General features: G+C 44.7%; 1 protein-coding gene and 1 long non-coding RNA gene across 24 annotated transcripts in view; one reads left to right on the top strand and one right to left on the bottom strand.

Moving 5' to 3' along the window:
• The window catches only part of Scfd2 (sec1 family domain containing 2), a 339,890-nt gene that overhangs the window by 261,729 nt on the left and 59,130 nt on the right, over nucleotides 1-19,031 (bottom strand). The gene's annotated exons all lie outside the window — the stretch shown is intronic.
• Nucleotides 9,615-12,496, top strand: LOC127696172 (uncharacterized). Of its 22 annotated transcripts, none has more exons than XR_007980195.1 (4): nucleotides 9,615-10,515; nucleotides 10,660-11,415; nucleotides 11,524-11,631; nucleotides 12,280-12,496. It is a non-coding gene; the product is annotated as an uncharacterized LOC127696172 (long non-coding RNA). The 22 variants fall into 22 exon arrangements; XR_007980187.1 differs by lacking the exon at nucleotides 12,280-12,496 and having other exon boundaries at nucleotides 9,615-9,759; nucleotides 10,084-10,515; nucleotides 11,524-12,258; XR_007980184.1 differs by lacking the exon at nucleotides 12,280-12,496 and having other exon boundaries at nucleotides 9,615-9,795; nucleotides 10,084-10,515; nucleotides 11,524-12,258.

The following is a 19,031-nucleotide window of genomic DNA, read 5'->3' as shown; positions in this document are numbered from 1 at the left end:
TCAATTCCCAGCAACCACATGATGGCTTACACCATCTGCAATGAGATCAGATGCCCTCTTCTGATGTGTCTGAAGACAGCTACAGTGTACTCACATACACAAAATGAATAAATGAAATCTTTAAAGTAGCTATTTTCAACAATCACCTGGAATCCTCTTTCCTTCTTGACATGATCATAGCTTTAAAATGAAAGGCAAATAAATGGATCATCCAAATTCTGCTTCCCAGGTGACTGTAACTCTTCCCAATGACCACATCAGTCATCTTTAAGCAGCACCTTTACTTGTCTGACTTGTTAGAAAATAGAGGCAAACCAAGCCTGAGGCACATCTTTACATCATTCTCAAGACAGAGCTAGGGGGACTTCTATGAGTTTGAGGTAGCCTGGTTTACACAGTGAGTTCTACACAGTCTACCCAGGGATATATGGTGAGACACTGTCTCAAAAATAAAAGAAAGAATGTAGGAGCTGGAGAGATGGCTCAACAATTAAGAGCACTGGTTACTTTTCCAGAGAACTTGGGCCCAATTCCCAGCACTAATATGGTAGCTTAAAATTGTCTGCGACTCCAGTTCCAGGGGATCCGACACTCTCTCTGGCCTCTGAGGCAGGAAGCACACACATGGTGCACAGATACACACTGAGGCAAAACATCTGTGTCCATTTATTTTTTAAAAAGAAAGAAAAGAGTTGATTTAAAAAACAAAAACAAAATATAAACAAAACAAGTCTACACAGAGAAAATTAAAGTTAACTTGGTGCAGGTACACAGGTGGCCACGGCAAGCATGCGGTCAATGCATATTATCACGGCTTCTCTAGTTATTAAAATATGGAAACACTTCAGTAATAATGATAAATGAGGTGTGTGTGAACACAGATGGTCCCAATAAAATCTTTCCAGTGATGACGATTACACTAAAATTATTTAGTAGGCTTTGTGCAAAATGCACTCTTTTTCTTTTATGAAGTTGACATCTAAAGACAACCCAACTGCATATAAAACTCTAGATGTGCCTGTCTCAGGCATAAGCAGAAAGAGATTAGTGAAGATAGAACTCAAGCTCACCAGCCAGTATGTTTTACTGCTGCAGGTGTACAAGAAGAAAATCCCCTTGGAGATGTGCAGTGCCAAAGTAAAAACTATTCCAAAGCCTGCTTTGGAATAGAGAAAGAAAAGGGAGAAGAAAAAACTATCTCAGAGTTAATTCACTCTCCTTCAGAAATGTGACATTTGACAAAGACAGGCTTGAAATTAAAACCAGACTGAGTGTAGCCTCCAAAGCCCTACCTGCTTTCAGTCAGGCCCTATAAAAAGAAAAAAAGAAAACAGAAAAAAAATTGAGTCCACACACAAAGGCTTCATGCTAATTCAGACTAAAAGAATTAAGATGTATAGTCAAATAACATCACAAAAGATTCTCGGTGAAATGTTAGATCAAAGAGTTCTTCAGACTGTCTTGCTCATTAACCTAATAATGCCATATGGTCCCACTGCTCACTATTATTCTACTACATACAGAGAACAAAGGGTAGGTAGTAATAAGAATGATGTGACCACTGTGACCAGTCAGTGCTACCTTCACCAGAGCCACTACTCCTCAAATCTGTCAAAGCCCTCCACCACCACACCCTGGGCAGTTCTTCTAGTCGCCCAGCACTCTGCACCCAGCGAAGGCCTCTGACCCACTCCAGTTCCTGCCCTTACACTGCCTCTGCTTAGAGCGCTGATGGCCCACTCCCTCACTTCTTCAGGGCTCCACTCAAATGTCACTTCTTCAGAAATATGTCACCCAATTCTACCACACATTATGGTCTGGATATGAAGTGTCCCTAAAAGGATCATGTTTAAGACTTGTTCCTCACCTAGCGGGATTATTTTTGGAAGTTCTGGGAACTTTAGGGGTTAGGTAACAGAAGAAGACAGACGACTGAGTATCCCTGGAGACCGTATCCTGGTTATGGCTCACTCTCTCCCCTCTTATTTCCTCTCGTAACCTCACTTCTCCTCTCCTTCTTCCCCTTCTCCCCTTCTTCCTGTCCTCCCCTTCTCCTTCCCTCTCCTCTCCTGTGCCCTCCTCTGCCACAGGTTCCTACCCAAGCGCATGGGACCAAATGACTATGGACAGTCCCTTCTGAAACCATGACCAAAATACGGCTTCCCTTCCTGAAAGTTGCTTTCTCAGGTATTTTGTCAATAAGACAGGGTCTGACTAATGATATATACATATATGTACATGTATATATACATATATGTACATGTATATGTACATATATGACTAAACCCTCAGGCCAGCCCATCTAGATACCTCATTAGCATGGAGAACTGTGGGTTCTATGTTACATGAACAGTTGTCATGGTCCTCTTAGTGGGGTATCATGGCCGCATGCTCCAGGACAGGAATCTGGTCAGGAGCTGATTCAAATGCCTACTGTTCCCTAATCTGCTCAACCTTACCAGGTTTTCTGCCAGGCGGCATGGTTCCACTTGCCCCACAGAATGTGGTAGAAATTCACTGCAGTTGTATCATGGTGCTTATTTGAATGGCAGGAAGTCCTGCATTATTAACATGCTGGCTAACAGCAAGACAGTAGGTAGCTGAAGAACAAGACAGCAGCAACTGCAATGAACACGTCTCTACTTAAGCAGCATGCAGAGAACCACACAACCCTGTCCTCATTCCACAAGTGTGGGAAGGGTTTTAAAAAGTCAAGCAACTTTCCTTTGAGTCCTGTGAGACAATTCTGACCATTCAGACTATCATTAAGAAAATATGGAAGGAAAACAATATTGTATTTCATTAAAGAAAAAGCTATGGATAAAAGCATTTAGCAATTGAAGATAAGATCCTTCAAGGGACTCGGGATATGGCTCAGCTGGTAAAGTGACTGCAGAACAAGAATGAAGTCCTGAGTTCAGATCTCCCACACCCTTGTAAAAAAAAAAAAAAAAGCCAGGTGTGGCAGTGCACAGGGAAAGATGGATCCCCCGGCTTACTGGCCAGCTAGCCTAGGTAAATACAAAAACTCCAATTTCAGTAAGAGACTCCAAAACTAAGGTAGAGAGCCACTGAAGATGCCCTGACACCATCCTCTTGAATAAAAGTATATGCACATCTGTATACACACACACACACACACACACACTTCAGCTCTGGATTATGGAGTCCTTGTCTATTGAACCTGGAGTTCGTCAGCTGGCTAGTGAGCTCCAAGGATCCATCTGTCTCTCTCCCCAGCCAGTGCTGAAGCCACAGAGCTTTTACAGGCTGCTGGGTCCCTATTGGGGTCTTCCATGCTTGCAAGGCAGAAACTGTTACAATGTGTCCATCTCCCCAGCCGGTCAACACAAATCTTAACCAGTTAAAAGATTTTGCTGAAAATCTGACCACAGCAATGCTACTGCAATCAGAGTGGCAATGTCTTCACCTCTAAATCCTCCGAGTGCGGGTCAACAGGAATCTCACCAAATGGCTCTTCTCCAGATTTAAGGTTAGGATTCTTTGGTTGTCCCAGTGATTGCTCCACTCAGCTACCCACAGGCATTTCAAGTCAAAGGTAGTGTAGGAGGAGAGAACAACCAGGCAAATAGTAAAGCCTATTCCCAGGAGGCAAACGGGATGAAGGGGAGAACAGACCTATTTGCCAGTGGATAGTAATGAGATGAGGAACAAGAAGGCCGGTGATACCTCCTGGCCTTGGATGCGCCCACAAACTGGGAGGGGGTTGGGGGAAGGGCTCCCAGAAGAGCATCAGAAGAATGACAAAAAGAACTGCTTAGTAAGAGGTGGAACCCTCTGTGCCCACTGTATCCTAGTGTACCTGACACTGTTTGGAAGGAGTCACATTCCAACAGCAGGGAGTCCTTGGCCATGCGGTTTCCCAACAGGTTCCTCAGCAAAGCAGCTCTTCCCACCGCCTGACACTTGGGAAGCGATTTCCAACACCACTCGCTGCTTTTCCCTTTAGTTCCACTTTGTTTCTTTCACACAGACAAATGATACAAATCGCAACTGTGTTCTAAAACAGTGAGAGAAGCAACAGTGATGGGTTAAGACTACAAAGCTCAGGGTTTGGAACGCAGAACGGGATTTAAATCACCAAGACAGTCCTCAGCGCCTGCCAGAAACCTCCATACACATATGTGCGCTGACAGGCCTCAGGCTCTGATTGCAGAGATGCCTAGCAAGTGACTGTAAACAAACTGTTAAGTGTGTTTGCCAGAAAAGCCTGTCGCTTTTACAAATGAGACCCTGGATGTCTATGATAAATCGGAAAAACGTTGAGTGACAAACATTCGCTAATAATATCTGGACTTACTGTTTTATATGAAGTACACATTTAGTTTAATAACAGATCATGATAACTTTTCTAATGACAGTTCTGGAAAAAGTGAGGAAAAAAAGACTTGCAACTTCAGCACCACTTAAATTCATTAAAAGTAGAAACCTCCTTCCAAGCAGCATTTCCCTTTCAGTATTGATTCCAAATGACTGTCCCAGTGAGCAAGTCAGAACTAGTTCTGGTTACCATATTTAATCATCATTTCAGAGATATGTCAAGACATCAAAGAGATATCATTGTAAGTAATGTACTGAGAGAAAACCGGTGCCCAACAGTTTAAAGTCCTAATTTGTACTGTGTCTTGTTTAGTTACTGTGAGCTCCAAAGAAGAATATAGCTTCAGTGCTATGGATCTGATTGGGGGCCAGATATCTGCAGAAAAGGGCAGTCCTGGATTCTGTAGCAATGTATCTATGTTGCTCCTCAAAGCAAGTTTTGGGTATCCCCCAAAAGAACCCACAGACTGGTCACCAGATGTGGAGCCCATATGGCACAGCACACAGAGCTAATGAGCACAGCAGGCAGGAATCATTCTGAAATGACGGAGAAAAGCTTGGTGCTATTGACTTTCTTGGTTAAAAAAAAAAACATAAATCACTATTTAAACCTAGAAATATGATTTGGTCAATTTTTCTACAAATCTTTTATTTTCTTGAAAATTTCACCTTGAAAGGAAATTTACACATATGTAGTTCATTACTTGGTCTGAATTTAAACATAAAGTTCATGTGAAAACTAAAAGAAAGGACTCTGATTGAGGCACAGAGAGAGGCAGCCTTAGCTGGTACAGTTAAACCTTAGCTTAACTCTGTTACAGCAAATCAGTGGCCAAAGCCAGTGCATCCAGGCCATCTCTCGGGCATCATCCTTCCTCCCCAGTGTCATCTCCTTCTCTGCAGATGTGCACTCAACATCCAGGCCATCCAAGTAAACAGTCCCACGATGTGCACACACTACTCAATCTGTAGCTCCTAGCCTTACTACTCTCTTGCCTTCCCTGCTAGGACATTTCCTTCTTCTGAAACACTGTTTAAATGCCAGTTGCTCATGGAAAACCTTTTGGATAGCCTAGTCAGCATTATGTCTCTGTGGGCTGGATGGCCAGGGTTGAGAGTGCTGGCTGCTCTTTCTAAGGACCTGAATTCAGTTCCCAGCAACTGAGTGAGACTGCTCACAGCTGTCTGTAACTCCAGTTCCAGGAGATCTGACACTGTCTTGTTGCCTCCACAGATACACCCGCAGCAGACATGTACACAAACACACACATACACATACACATAAATTAAAAAAAGTGTTTACAGAATTTTGTGCCCAGAATTCTTCATACTCAACTGTGTTAGCTATCTTTGGTTGTTGATGTTTTGTTTGTTTGTTTGTTTGTTTATTGTTTTGTCACCATATAAAATTTGAGATGAGTTTTTTCTATGTCTGTGAAGAGTGGATGTGGATTTTGAGAAGCTGGGTTTGATTCCCAGCACACACATTGTGGTTCATAACCATCTATAACTCTAATCCCATGGACACCAGGTATGCAGGTAAAAGTTCATCCACATGCATGAAATCACATTGATTTTTAACAGTATGATGGTGGCATGCTCAGGTAGTGAAGAAAGAGAAGGAAGAGGAGGTGGTGGAGGAAAAGAAGAAGACGATGGCTGTGTGAGGAATCGCAGGTGTACATATTTCAATGCGTAAGAAAACAAAATTGGACCCTTATCACTCATCATGCACAAAACCCAACTGCAGATCAACAGAGGGCTTCAAGTCAGACAGTCTCAAACAGCTAGAGGATAAAGCAGAACTGTGTTTCAGTTTAAAGACACAGGTAACAAGTTTTGAATAGTATTCCCATAACACAAGAAGTAAAGCTAACAATTCAACAGGATCTCATGAAGTTCAAAGAGCCAGGAGTTAGGAAGAGTGCTGGGCAAGGCTGACTTCCGGGCATGGCAAAGCTGTCATTCTCACAAGCTCACAGTAGCCAGGGTGACATGCACAAGATCAAGGCAGTCAAAATTCAAGCACAGATGGGGAGAAAGTCCTGAGGCCCCACCCCAATCAAAGGAGCTACTGGCAGTGGCTGGCTGCTGAGGGAGGGAAAGTTACCTTTTAAGGATGTAGCTGGTGGTATGGTACTGGATGGTTACATGCCTGTGTACATATGAGCAGCAGTAACTGAACACAAATGGGTTCTCAACAACAACAACAAAGCCATGACTCTTACAGGGAGATAAGGTTAGGAGCACTAGCAGCAACTAGAGGAAGCAGGGGTGGCCATGATCAATATATGATCAATATATCGTATAAATGAGGAAGCAGGGGTGGCCATGATCAATATATGATCAATATATCATATAAATGAGGAAGCAGGGGTGGCCATGATCAATATATGATCAATATATCGTATAAATGAGGAAGCAGGGATGGCCATGATCAATATATGATCAATATATTGTATAAATGAGACGACACCTTGCCTGCACCTGGGTCCCCACAAGGACCAGGCATGCCAGGAAGTACCAAAACAAGACCTCAGTCCTGAGCTTTGCCCTCGAAGGTCCAGAAACAGCAGGAAATGAGTAAGTAGGTAGTGGAGAGATGGAAGTGTCTGCAGAACAGAGACCCGGAACTGATGGACATGTCCTGCTGTATTTACGTCTCAACACTGGTCACTCTGCTAATCTCTCAGGTTGGTGGTGGTGGTTCAACCATGAGACTGGATGCCTATGTTGAATTACAGTTTTCCTATGCTTTGTTTAACTTTGGTCAGAGATTTGTTTCCTTTGGAATCTTTGGATTGGACAAACATTTGAAGACAGACAGAGGCCCCACTCACCACCATGTAGACTGAGGGGGAGGAAGACACCCAGATAGCCCACCCACTGCATGGCCCACCACTATGTGCAAGGATGTGGAGAGATGAGAAAGAGAAGCAAAATGGTCTGAGCACTGTGAAGAGAGGTGGATCTTCAGAAGTGAGGCCATGTCTGGCCATGAAGCAGCAGGACTATGTCTAGGCCCATTGCCAGTATTACCACCAAAGGCCATGCAGACAGCCCTGGTTTGGGCTTTCACTTGGGACCATGTTGATATCCAAAAGCTTCACAGAGCTGGTCCGACCCCTAACTGGCTGTAGCACGTAGGAGAGCAGACCCAGTGCCTTATCTGGGCAGCACATAGAGCTGGCCCAGGTAGTGTGAGCACACGTGAGCCAGGCACAAGGGAATGAGAGAGGAGTGCTTGCCCTGCCCCTTGCTGGCTGTAGCATTGGGTGAGCGAGCTGGGACAGTGCTGAAGAACTTACACTGGTGGTGTGGGTTCAAGAGAGCTGTCAGACTCAGCCCAGGCCTAGATGCAGGGCTCTGACTTGGTCCACTCTAACATCGACCCCGTCTACAGACCTGCTAGAACTCACGAAGGGGCTGGTCCTACATATCCAAAGCAGCAGGGTAACAACAGGATATCCTAGAGGAGTCCTGGTGAGGATCCAGTATATAGTGGTAGATAGTGTAGCTGCATCAAACCAGACCAATGACTCACTGCAATAAATATTTGCAAATAAAGGTGTGTGTAGACAAAAGGGTGTACTGTGTGACACACTGTGACATACTACAGCTTGCATGGGAGGTGGAGTTTTTTGTTGTTGTTATTCTTTATTTTATTTTTATTTTGGAGGAGAGGTTGTGAGGGCAGAGAGTAGATATGAAGGGATGGAAAGATGAGTGGAATAGGGGTGCATGATGTGAAATTCACCAAAAAAAAAATCAATTAAAGGTTAAATATATATTGTATAAATATATGGAACTTTCAAAGAACAATTAATATTTTAAAAAAGAAAACCATGTCTTTAAGTTATATCTAAGATGTCCTACAAATGGACATGAGCAAGACATTTCCTCCAAGGAAAAATAATGTAAAATAAACTTCATTACACAATGTTATTTCCTTTCATTCTTAGACATCAATATGTTATAACTAAGAGTATGAGTCAGGGGTAAAGTCCTTGTCTAGCAAGGTATTGAGTTTGATTAGTAGCACTCTTCAAAAAAATTATAGATGTTTAAAAAGAAAAAAGAAAATAATAACCTTATCCACTGCTGGTATAGCCAGTAGTACTAGGAGCATAGCTAAGGACAGAGTCAGTATAGTGAGACACACACCATTATTTTTTCTTTTGGTCAAGCAAACCAGAATAAGGTTATGTGTTGGGGATTGGATCTAATGCTTTGTCTTATTTTGGCTCCCAAAAGCTGCGCTTCCAGACCTGAGGGTCCCCGACCCCAGCTGGCTTTGACTGATATTACAGAATTGCCATACGGCCAATGGCTGGGCAGGAAGATGCGGTGGGACTTTTAGATTGAGCAGGAGACGGAAAGAGAAGGAATCAGAATTAAGAGCTGCTGGAGAGAAAATGTCCAGCACTGTAGGTGGAAAGGGGCTGTGGCCCCAAGAGGGGGCTGTCCAGAAGGTCACGGGGCAGCAAAGATAAAATAAAGATTTAGAAGGTATTAAGCCAGGAATACCAAAGGGGAGTGTTTGCAAGCCACAGGAAAGTTTAGAAGTGCCCAACCATTGAGCTAGTCAAGACATATCAAAATTATTTGGCACACATGCTTGAGTGTGTGTGTGCGCGCGCGCGCGCGTGTGTGTGTGTGTGTGTGTGTGTGTGTGTGTGTGTGTGCGTGCGTGCGGCACGCCCTCGCACGTGTGTCTGTCTGTCTGTCTGTCTGTCTGTCTTTCATTTGTGAATCCAGAGAACTCTTGGGTGCACGCGCAGTCCACTGGAAGCCAATGTAGTTTAACTATAATTTACCACTACAGTTACACTTCTCCTGTTTTTCACTCAGCAAACACCCACCCACATGTATGCACCTTCAATTACTAGCATAAAGGCAAACATTTTTAGTAGACCCATAACACACTAAGAACTAAAATTAAGCACAGTCTTAAACTTACTTTGCCTGATTACTAACTCTGGCTTCCAGCTGGAATAACATATGATATCATCACTTTTGAGACAAGCCAGGTTTAAGAGCAATAGTTTACATGATCTACATTCTGAGTCCTTTCTAATTAGGTGCTTGGCACAGATTCACCCACTCCTAACCTGGTAATGGCCCTATGTTCAACAAATAAACAAGAAATTCATGAAAATTGTTTCATATTTCATATTTTTCTCTCTCATATAAGGCATTATAATGCCTTAATAAGTTGATATCAAGAACATTAAAATAAAATACTCTGCTTTTTTAAAAGGTGAAATTGTGATTAATATCCTTGTCATCAAATGGGTTAAGTCACATAAGGTCCAATCAAAGGCTTGCTAAGGAGTGAGCACTAAGGTGAGTGTAAGTTGAGGGAGGTGGAAGAGCACTAAGGTGAGTGTAAGTGGAGGGAGGTGGAAGAGCACTAAGGTGAGTGTAAGATGAGGGAGGTGGAAGAGCACTAAGGTGAGTGTAAGTGGAGGGAGGTGGAAGAGCACTAAGGTGAGTGTAAGATGATGGAGGTGGAAGAGCACTAAGGTGAGTGTAAGTGGAGGGAGGTGGAAGAGCACTAAGGTGAGTGTAAGTGGAGGGAGGTGGAAGAGCACTAAGGTGAGTGTAAGTGGAGGGAGGTCGAAGAGCACTAAGGTGAGTGTAAGTGAAGGGAGGTGGAAGAGCACTAAGGTGAGTGTAAGTTGATGGAGGTGGAAGAGCACTAAGGTGAGTGTAAGTTGAGGGAGGTGGAAGAGCACTAAGGTGAGTGTAAGACGATGGAGGTGGAAGAGCACTAAGGTGAGTGTAAGTGGAGGGAGGTGGAAGAGCACTAAGGTGAGTGTAAGTGGAGGGAGGTGGAAGAGCACTAAGGTGAGTGTAAGTGGAGGGAGGTGGAAGAGCACTAAGGTGAGTGTAAGATGAGGGAGGTGGAAGAGCACTAAGGTGAGTGTAAGACGATGGAGGTGGAAGAGCACTAAGGTGAGTGTAAGTTGAGGGAGGTGGAAGAGCACTAAGGTGAGTGTAAGTGGAGGGAGGTGGAAGAGCACTAAGGTGAGTGTAAGACGATGGAGGTGGAAGAGCACTAAGGTGAGTGTAAGTGGAGGGAGGTGGAAGAGCACTAAGGTGAGTGTAAGTTGAGGGAGGTGGAAGAGCACTAAGGTGAGTGTAAGTTGATGGAGGTGGAAGAGCACTAAGGTGAGTGTAAGTTGAGGGAGGTGGAAGAGCACTAAGGTGAGTGTAAGTGGAGGGAGGTGGAAGAGCACTAAGGTGAATGTAAGATGAGGGAGGTGGAAGAGCACTAAGGTGAGTGTAAGTTGATGGAGGTAGAAGAGCACTAAGGTGAGTGTAAGTGGAGGGAGGTGGAAGAGCACTAAGGTGAGTGTAAGTGGAGGGAGGTGGAAGAGCACTAAGGTGAGTGTAAGTTGATGGAGGTGGAAGAGCACTAAGGTGAGTGTAAGTGGAGGGAGGTGGAAGAGCACTAAGGTGAGTGTAAGTGGAGGGAGGTGGAAGAGCACTAAGGTGAGTGTAAGTTGATGGAGGTGGAAGAGCACTAAGGTGAGTGTAAGTGGAGGGAGGTGGAAGAGCACTAAGGTGAGTGTAAGTGGAGGGAGGTGGAAGAGCACTAAGGTGAGTGTAAGTGGAGGGAGGTGGAAGAGCACTAAGGTGAGTGTAAGTGGAGGGAGGTGGAAGAGCACTAAGGTGAGTGTAAGTGGAGGGAGGTGGAAGAGCACTAAGGTGAGTGTAAGTGGAGGGAGGTCGAAGAGCACTAAGGTGAGTGTAAGTGAAGGGAGGTGGAAGAGCACTAAGGTGAGTGTAAGTTGATGGAGGTGGAAGAGCACTAAGGTGAGTGTAAGTTGAGGGAGGTGGAAGAGCACTAAGGTGAGTGTAAGACGATGGAGGTGGAAGAGCACTAAGGTGAGTGTAAGTGGAGGGAGGTGGAAGAGCACTAAGGTGAGTGTAAGTGGAGGGAGGTGGAAGAGCACTAAGGTGAGTGTAAGTGGAGGGAGGTGGAAGAGCACTAAGGTGAGTGTAAGATGAGGGAGGTGGAAGAGCACTAAGGTGAGTGTAAGACGATGGAGGTGGAAGAGCACTAAGGTGAGTGTAAGTTGAGGGAGGTGGAAGAGCACTAAGGTGAGTGTAAGTGGAGGGAGGTGGAAGAGCACTAAGGTGAGTGTAAGACGATGGAGGTGGAAAAGCACTAAGGTGAGTGTAAGTGGAGGGAGGTGGAAGAGCACTAAGGTGAGTGTAAGTTGAGGGAGGTGGAAGAGCACTAAGGTGAGTGTAAGTTGATGGAGGTGGAAGAGCACTAAGGTGAGTGTAAGTTGAGGGAGGTGGAAGAGCACTAAGGTGAGTGTAAGTGGAGGGAGGTGGAAGAGCACTAAGGTGAGTGTAAGATGAGGGAGGTGGAAGAGCACTAAGGTGAGTGTAAGTTGATGGAGGTGGAAGAGCACTAAGGTGAGTGTAAGTGGAGGGAGGTGGAAGAGCACTAAGGTGAGTGTAAGTGGAGGGAGGTGGAAGAGCACTAAGGTGAGTGTAAGTTGATGGAGGTGGAAGAGCACTAAGGTGAGTGTAAGTGGAGGGAGGTGGAAGAGCACTAAGGTGAGTGTAAGTGGAGGGAGGTGGAAGAGCACTAAGGTGAGTGTAAGTGGAGGGAGGTGGAAGAGCACTAAGGTGAGTGTAAGTGGAGGGAGGTGGAAGAGCACTAAGGTGAGTGTAAGTGGAGGGAGGTGGAAGAGCACTAAGGTGAGTGTAAGATGATGGAGGTGGAAGAGCACTAAGGTGAGTGTAAGTGGAGGGAGGTGGAAGAGCACTAAGGTGAGTGTAAGTTGATGGAGGTGGAAGAGCACTAAGGTGAGTGTAAGTGGAGGGAGGTGGAAGAGCACTAAGGTGAGTGTAAGTGGAGGGAGGTGGAAGAGCACTAAGGTGAGTGTAAGTGGAGGGAGGTCGAAGAGCACTAAGGTGAGTGTAAGTGGAGGGAGGTGGAAGAGCACTAAGGTGAGTGTAAGTGGAGGGAGGTGGAAGAGCACTAAGGTGAGTGTAAGATGATGGAGGTGGAAGAGCACTAAGGTGAGTGTAAGTGGAGGGAGGTGGAAGAGCACTAAGGTGAGTGTAAGTTGAGGGAGGTCGAAGAGCACTAAGGTGAGTGTAAGATGAGGGAGGTGGAAGAGCACTAAGGTGAGTGTAAGTGGAGGGAGGTGGAAGCACGGCAGTGGGTGACGCTCCATTGGTTCATGGGCAAATGCCACTGTGCAAGCACAAGGACCTGACTCGATGCCAGAGCCCATGCCAGAGCCAGGTGTGGGGGCCCGGATCTGCGACCCAGAACTAGGAGATGGAGACAGGTAGATCTCAGCAGGCAGGCTCAACAGTCAGCCCAAACAAAATGGTGAACTCCAGGTTCAGGGAGAGACAGTGTTCCTCAAAATAAGGTGCAGAGCTGATAGAGGAAAACACTCAGTGTTGACATATGGCCTCCATGTGCACATGCACACAAGCATCACACACACACACACACACACACATACACACACACACACCATGTATCCAGTATCAAAGAAAAATTAGTTGGAAATGGTGGATTTTAGTGACCCTAATAGTCAAAGAGAAAGTTACTGATTTATATAAACTAAGCATTTTATTAACAGGTTATATAGACTATCATACTCTGATAACTCCTATCCTCATACTTTAGAACAAGTATGGGGGGGATGTCAGAAAAATTAATCAACAGTCATTCTAACACCTTATCCCGGTACAAAGGCCCCAGGAACACATAGTTAAAGGGGTTTCAGTATCAGACAGACTGGCTTGCAACTCAGCTCCAATAATCACTAGCAGGAAGATCATGATCAAACTCAACCTAACCAATCTCAAATATACAATTAGTTCAAATTAATAATTCATGAAATTCACTTAAAAACTGGTTGGTTAGAATCTAGAGCTTATTTTATTTCAGGGGATATTAGCACAGTGTCAAGACATTTGAGCTAGCCTATGAAATCCTGGTAAGTCCTGTGTTCCTAGAGATGCTACCACAGTGCTGATAACACTGATATCTAATGCCCATTACAGAGTATGAAAAGTTAAGGAAACATGTGGTTTCGTGGTTTCACTGCTTCCCTGTCTGCAGACCTCATGTACTCAAGAAATGGCTATTACATGGAATGAAATCATTATTTTGGAAGCTTGTCAGGTTGGTTTTTCACAAAAATACACTGAAAAATAATGCCAGGACTGGAGAGATGGCTCAGCAGCTAAGAGTGCCTGCCTGTTCTTCCAGAGGCCCTGGTGTGCATCCCAGTGCCCATGTGGCTGTGTACAACTGTCTGTATCTTCTATGATTTGGAAGTACCACATCTCTTAGCAAAGAACTTAGCAAGTGCTTCTGTGGAGAGAGGAGAAAGTGACAGAGAAAAGACACAGTTTTCGCACCAGTCAGCTTTAAAGTTGACCCCACAGAACCAGGAGTTCTGAACTGAAATCACAGGTTGTGTCAGTTAAGATATGCATGCACTGCATCTGAGCACCCGAGAGTCCCAAACGCTCAGCTACCCCGCCCCTGTAAGTCCTAAGACTACTCACCAGGTCTTTGAAAACATCTTCAACACGATCAATCTGGATAAGTAAATGTCATGTAGCATGAAGACTCATGTACATACTGTATGAATATACAGTAAAGACCCAGCCTGGGTGGTGGAAGGTCAAAGCTGTAAGCCCAGTGAACTTGGTCCCATGGTACAGAGACTCAGACAGTCTTCTTTCCCTGGTCACAGGCAAGCCTTCACAGGTCAGGCCACCAATGACGGCACAAGGCAGGGCAACAACTGCACACTGTCAGCTGACTCCAAAGAGAGGAGAGGAAACAGTAGCAGCTGCCGCCCTATTCTTGCAGAGGAGCACGGAGCCCTGCTGCACCCTTTGGGGAAGGCTCTGTCCAAGAGGAAAACAGGTAGGACTAAACCCACGAAGTGAAACATCACTGCTAGTAGCAGACAACAGGGAAGGTGAAGGAGAGACCAAGCACGTGCTGAGGAGACCCAGCGGAGATCGGGAGGTGACATCTGCTCGCCTTTGTTGTCTCCCCCTGGGATGATTTTCTTTCTTTCTTTTTTAATGTTTTATGTGTTATTTTTATGCACACAGGTTTTCTGCTTACATATATATCTTCACACCACTGTATGCAATACTGATTGAGGCCAGAAGAGGGCATCATATGCCACAGGATGGAAGATACAGGCAGTTGTACATGGCCACTTGGGCACTGGGATGCACACCAGGGCTTCTGGAAGAGCAGCCAGGCACTCTTAGCTGCTGAGCCATCTCTCCAGCCCTGGCATTATTTTTTCAGTGTATTTTTGTGAAAAGCACACTCTACAACTGTCCTCAGAAAATCATCCTATTGGAATGCTCCCTGGCCCCGCCTCTGGAGCAGCACCAAGGACAAGTTCCAGGACCCTTGCTTTCTACTTCCTTGCTCAGTCTGTACTCAAGCGTCATCATCCCTGGTTTGCAAATGGGAACTGCGCTGTGGGACACACTGACTCTGCTACCATGGCCTTTGGCCAAAGAAAAGCAGACTGGTGGGAACTTCTTCCCAGAAAACCTCAATCTTAATTATTATAAATGGCTGAAAACAGGCATAATAAACCAGGACCTCCCAAGGCGACAGCCAATCAGGAACAGTGCAATAATGACCATTATATATGTTGCCAAGCCATGTGGTTTGAAAGCTAATCTAAGCATCAGGGATTCAGAGGGTAAAGCCACCAATGCTACAAGACTAGCAGATAATACTATTATTTAGTTTCCTAAATGTAGTTTGTTTTAGAAAAAGGTAATCTACAATTTAATAGATTAAGAAACCAAATCTTACCCTTAAAAAACTATTTTGGCAACTATAAAAAATCATGTGCTTATTTTTTATTGACTGCAAAGACAGATACACTTTAAGCTAAGGCAATATTATACCTGTATAAGCTTGAATTGATTTATAATTCATTTACTTTTTCATTTAAAACCTATTTTCCAAAATGGATAGTTTTATATAAAGCAATAGCAAAAGAAGAATAAAACATATATATTTACAAAGTGTGTGCTATAGGAAGTATAAACACAGCTGCTTCCTCTTCTTGGTAGCTTGCTAGCATTTTATAACCACTGTAAATTATATTACACCCAATAAAAGCCTTTTCCGGTGACAATTAGCATAAAAACATCAGCTATATACTAAAGACTTAAAAGAAAAATACTGTTGAGTTTTATCAAAAAGTAACTTTTAAAATACAACATTTTTCGGAGTGGCACTCATTTTTCTTCAATAAATTTTAACTTAGGAAAACAACGTACAGAGGAGAACATATAAAGACATGACATGAGTAACACAGACATTTTAGGCAGTTTGCTCATCTGAAGGAACACATGATGGTTCCTACCGACTGAGCACTTGCCGCATGCCTGGGGCTGAGCGTAGTGACGCGCACCTAGAGTTCCCTTCAGGACTAAAGCAGCACAAGACACACGTTCATATTTCAGTTTCCCTTTCTTATCTAAATTTTCTTGCTATATTATTAAAATGGAAAATTCCACATCTGTAATGCCAAGCTAAGTAAACCTAGGTTTTTCCTAAACGACGAACCCTGCAGGCCCCGTGAGCTGTTGCTGCTCAGCACAGAGCTCTAAGCAACAGCAGCAGGCCACACATTTCAAACAACCCGTCAAGGACATGCCAAGTGTTTATCATGAAAAATAGTGTCAGAGCTATGTTTAAGCTGACTTGAACACCACACAATACACACATAAATCACAGCATCATGATAGTCCTATCATATGCACAATTTTTGGCGTGTTACCCATCAGCTAAAACCAAATGTAATACATTCAAATAAATCAGTGTGGGTGCTGGAGAGGGGCCTCAGCAGCTGTGAACACCACCGCTCTCACACGACCTGGTTTGATTCCCTGCATCAGCACAATGGCTCACATCCACGTACAACTTCGGCTCCAGGGGCTCCAACACCCTCTTCTGGACTCCATGGGAGAATATATGTAGGCAAACACCCACACATAGAAAATACAATCATAAAATAATTTGAGAAAATCAACACCCCAGTTGTAAACTGAAAAAAAAATAATGTAAAACAATACAAATCCTTAAAAAAAGAAAGTTGCTTTATGATCACATCCATGATTACGCTGTTTGTAAACAGAGTAATTTGACAATTACTATAAATATGCTCAACACTTAAAACACTGCTGTGGGCTCTGGGGATGAGAAGGAGAGAAAGAATCAGGAAAACCTTCCATCTTCTATTTTTTAAAATTATAATCACTGTTGGTAAATGAAAGTGCTAATTTTGAATAAACTCTTAGTTAAAAGCCTGGCTCCATAGCTTTGTATTCCAGAGCCTGAGTTGAAGTTTTCACAGCAGACTGTGAATTGGATCAGTGGAGAGGCTGGGTGCCATGTGCCACTCCTCCAGGATGGGAGCGCCCTATTCTGACTTAAGCCATAAAGTCAACTAGGGTCACAGTGATGGAGGCAGTGTGGGGTCACAGTGATGGAGGCAGTGTGGGGTCACAGTGATGGAGGCAGTGTGGGGTCACAGTGATGGAGGCAGTGTGGGGTCACAGTGATGGAGGCAGTGTGGGTCACAGTGATGGAGGCAGTGTGGGGTCACAGTGATGGAGGCAGTGTGGGGTCACAGTGATGGACGCAGTGTGGGATCACAGTGATGGAGGCAGTGTGGGGTCACAGTGATGGAGGCAGTGTGGGGTCACAGTGATGGAGGCAGTGTGGGGTCACAGTGATGGAGGCAGTGTGGGTCACAGTGAAGGAGGCAGTGTGGGTCACAGTGATGGAGGCAGTGTGGGGTCACAGTGATGGAGGCAGTGTGGGGTCACAGTGATGGAGGCAGTGTGGGATCACAGTGATGGAGGCAGTGTGGGATCACAGTGATGGAGGCAGTGTGGGGTCACAGTGATGGAGGCAGTGTGGGATCACAGTGATGGAGGCAGTGTGGGGTCACAGTGATGGAGGCAGTGTGGGTCACAGTGATGGAGGCAGTGTGGGGTCACAGTGATGGAGGCAGTGTGGGGTCACAGTGATGGACGCAGTGTGGGGTCACAGTGATGGACGCAGTGTGGGGTCACAGTGATGGAGGCAGTGTGGGGTCACAGTGATGGAGGCAGTGTGGGGTCACAGTGATGGAGGCAGTGTGGGGTCACAGTGATGGAGGCAGTGTGGGGTCACAGTGATGGAGGCAGTGTGGGGTCACAGTGATGGAGGCCCACAGACAGTGTGGGATCACAGTGATGGAGGCAGTGTGGGTCACAGTGAAGGAGGCAGTGTGGGGTCACAGTGATGGAGGCAGTGTAAGGTCACAGCAATGGAGGCAGTGTGGGGTCACAGTGATGGAGGCAGTGTGGGGTCACAGTGATGGAGGCAGTGTAAGGTCACAGCGATGGAGGCAGTGTGGGGTCACAGTGATGGAGGCAGTGTAAGGTCACAGCGATGGAGGCAGTGTGGGGTCACAGTGAAGGAGGCAGTGTGGGGTCACAGTGAAGGAAGCCCAGTGAGAATGGTATAAATGAGACCTCAAAGAAGTAACCAACTCTCAGCTGCAGCTGAGGTTTCTCAAGCCCTTGGGAAAAATCTAAATGTTGCCCTTGTGCTCAAAATAAACTCAAATGCTCCACTTTCTAACCAAATCCTCTTGGAGATCCTGGGCAGGGATATGAATGGGATAAGGAACTGTGGGAGAACTGACTCGAAGGGGGGTAATGATTAGACTGTAAAAAATTAAAGTAATAATAAAGGGAAGACACTCACTATAAATTATGACTTGTTACACTAATAGGTAAATGTGTGCTATATAAAATAAGAATGTTCATAAACCAAGAGCAATTACAATGGCTACTTTATAGGTGTGCCTAGAAAACCCTAAATACACAGCGATATGCAACTAGAATTATAGTAGAACTTTGGTAGGTTCAATGTTTTATTCTTCTCTGCCAGGTTTCTCATTTTCTGTTGAAAGCTATACTGATACCACCACATCCAATAGTCTAATAGGCAAAGAAGGGCTCAAACAGCTCATAACCAATGAGATGACAAACAACTGATACTCTCTAAGTTTCCTCAGAAATCTGTACTAAGCTGAAAGATTATTGTCATCCTAAGGGGGAAACCTCTATCAAATCTTGCTTTGAGATGCTGTGATTCATTTTGACACCTGAGGCTAAGCTTTGAGATGCTGTGATTCATTCTGACACCTGAGGCTAACCTTTAGCACATATGACTGGTTTGTAGAAACAGTGGGGAGCACAATGTCTCAGAGCTAGTTATCAGGTGAAGAGGATGTCCCTAGGAGAGGCAACACTAGCCCCAGGCAGGCTGTTAGAGCCACAGCACTTAAGATCATTGGAGCACCGGGGCTAGCCCAGAATGCAGGGATGTATTAAGTGACCACATGCACTGAGGACAAAGGAGCACTGGTGAAGGAAGAAGACACGCATAGGAAGAGAACTCACTGGTTTAACAGAGTATAACAGTGATTTGTAAATACAGTCATGAGACATCTGAAACACTGGATCAGAAGATAAGTCAAATACATAAGGGTGCAAACAAAGTATAGCTTGAAGTCACCCACTAATTAATGATTATTCATACTATTAATACAACAAAGCAGTAAGTCCAGGTAATTCTTCAGACC

Source organism: Apodemus sylvaticus, chromosome 11 (assembly GCF_947179515.1).
Source record: "Apodemus sylvaticus chromosome 11, mApoSyl1.1, whole genome shotgun sequence".
Classification (NCBI taxonomy): domain Eukaryota; kingdom Metazoa; phylum Chordata; class Mammalia; order Rodentia; family Muridae; genus Apodemus; species Apodemus sylvaticus.
The sequence above is the reverse complement of the archived record's forward strand: the minus strand, read 5'-3'. Positions and strand labels throughout refer to the sequence as shown.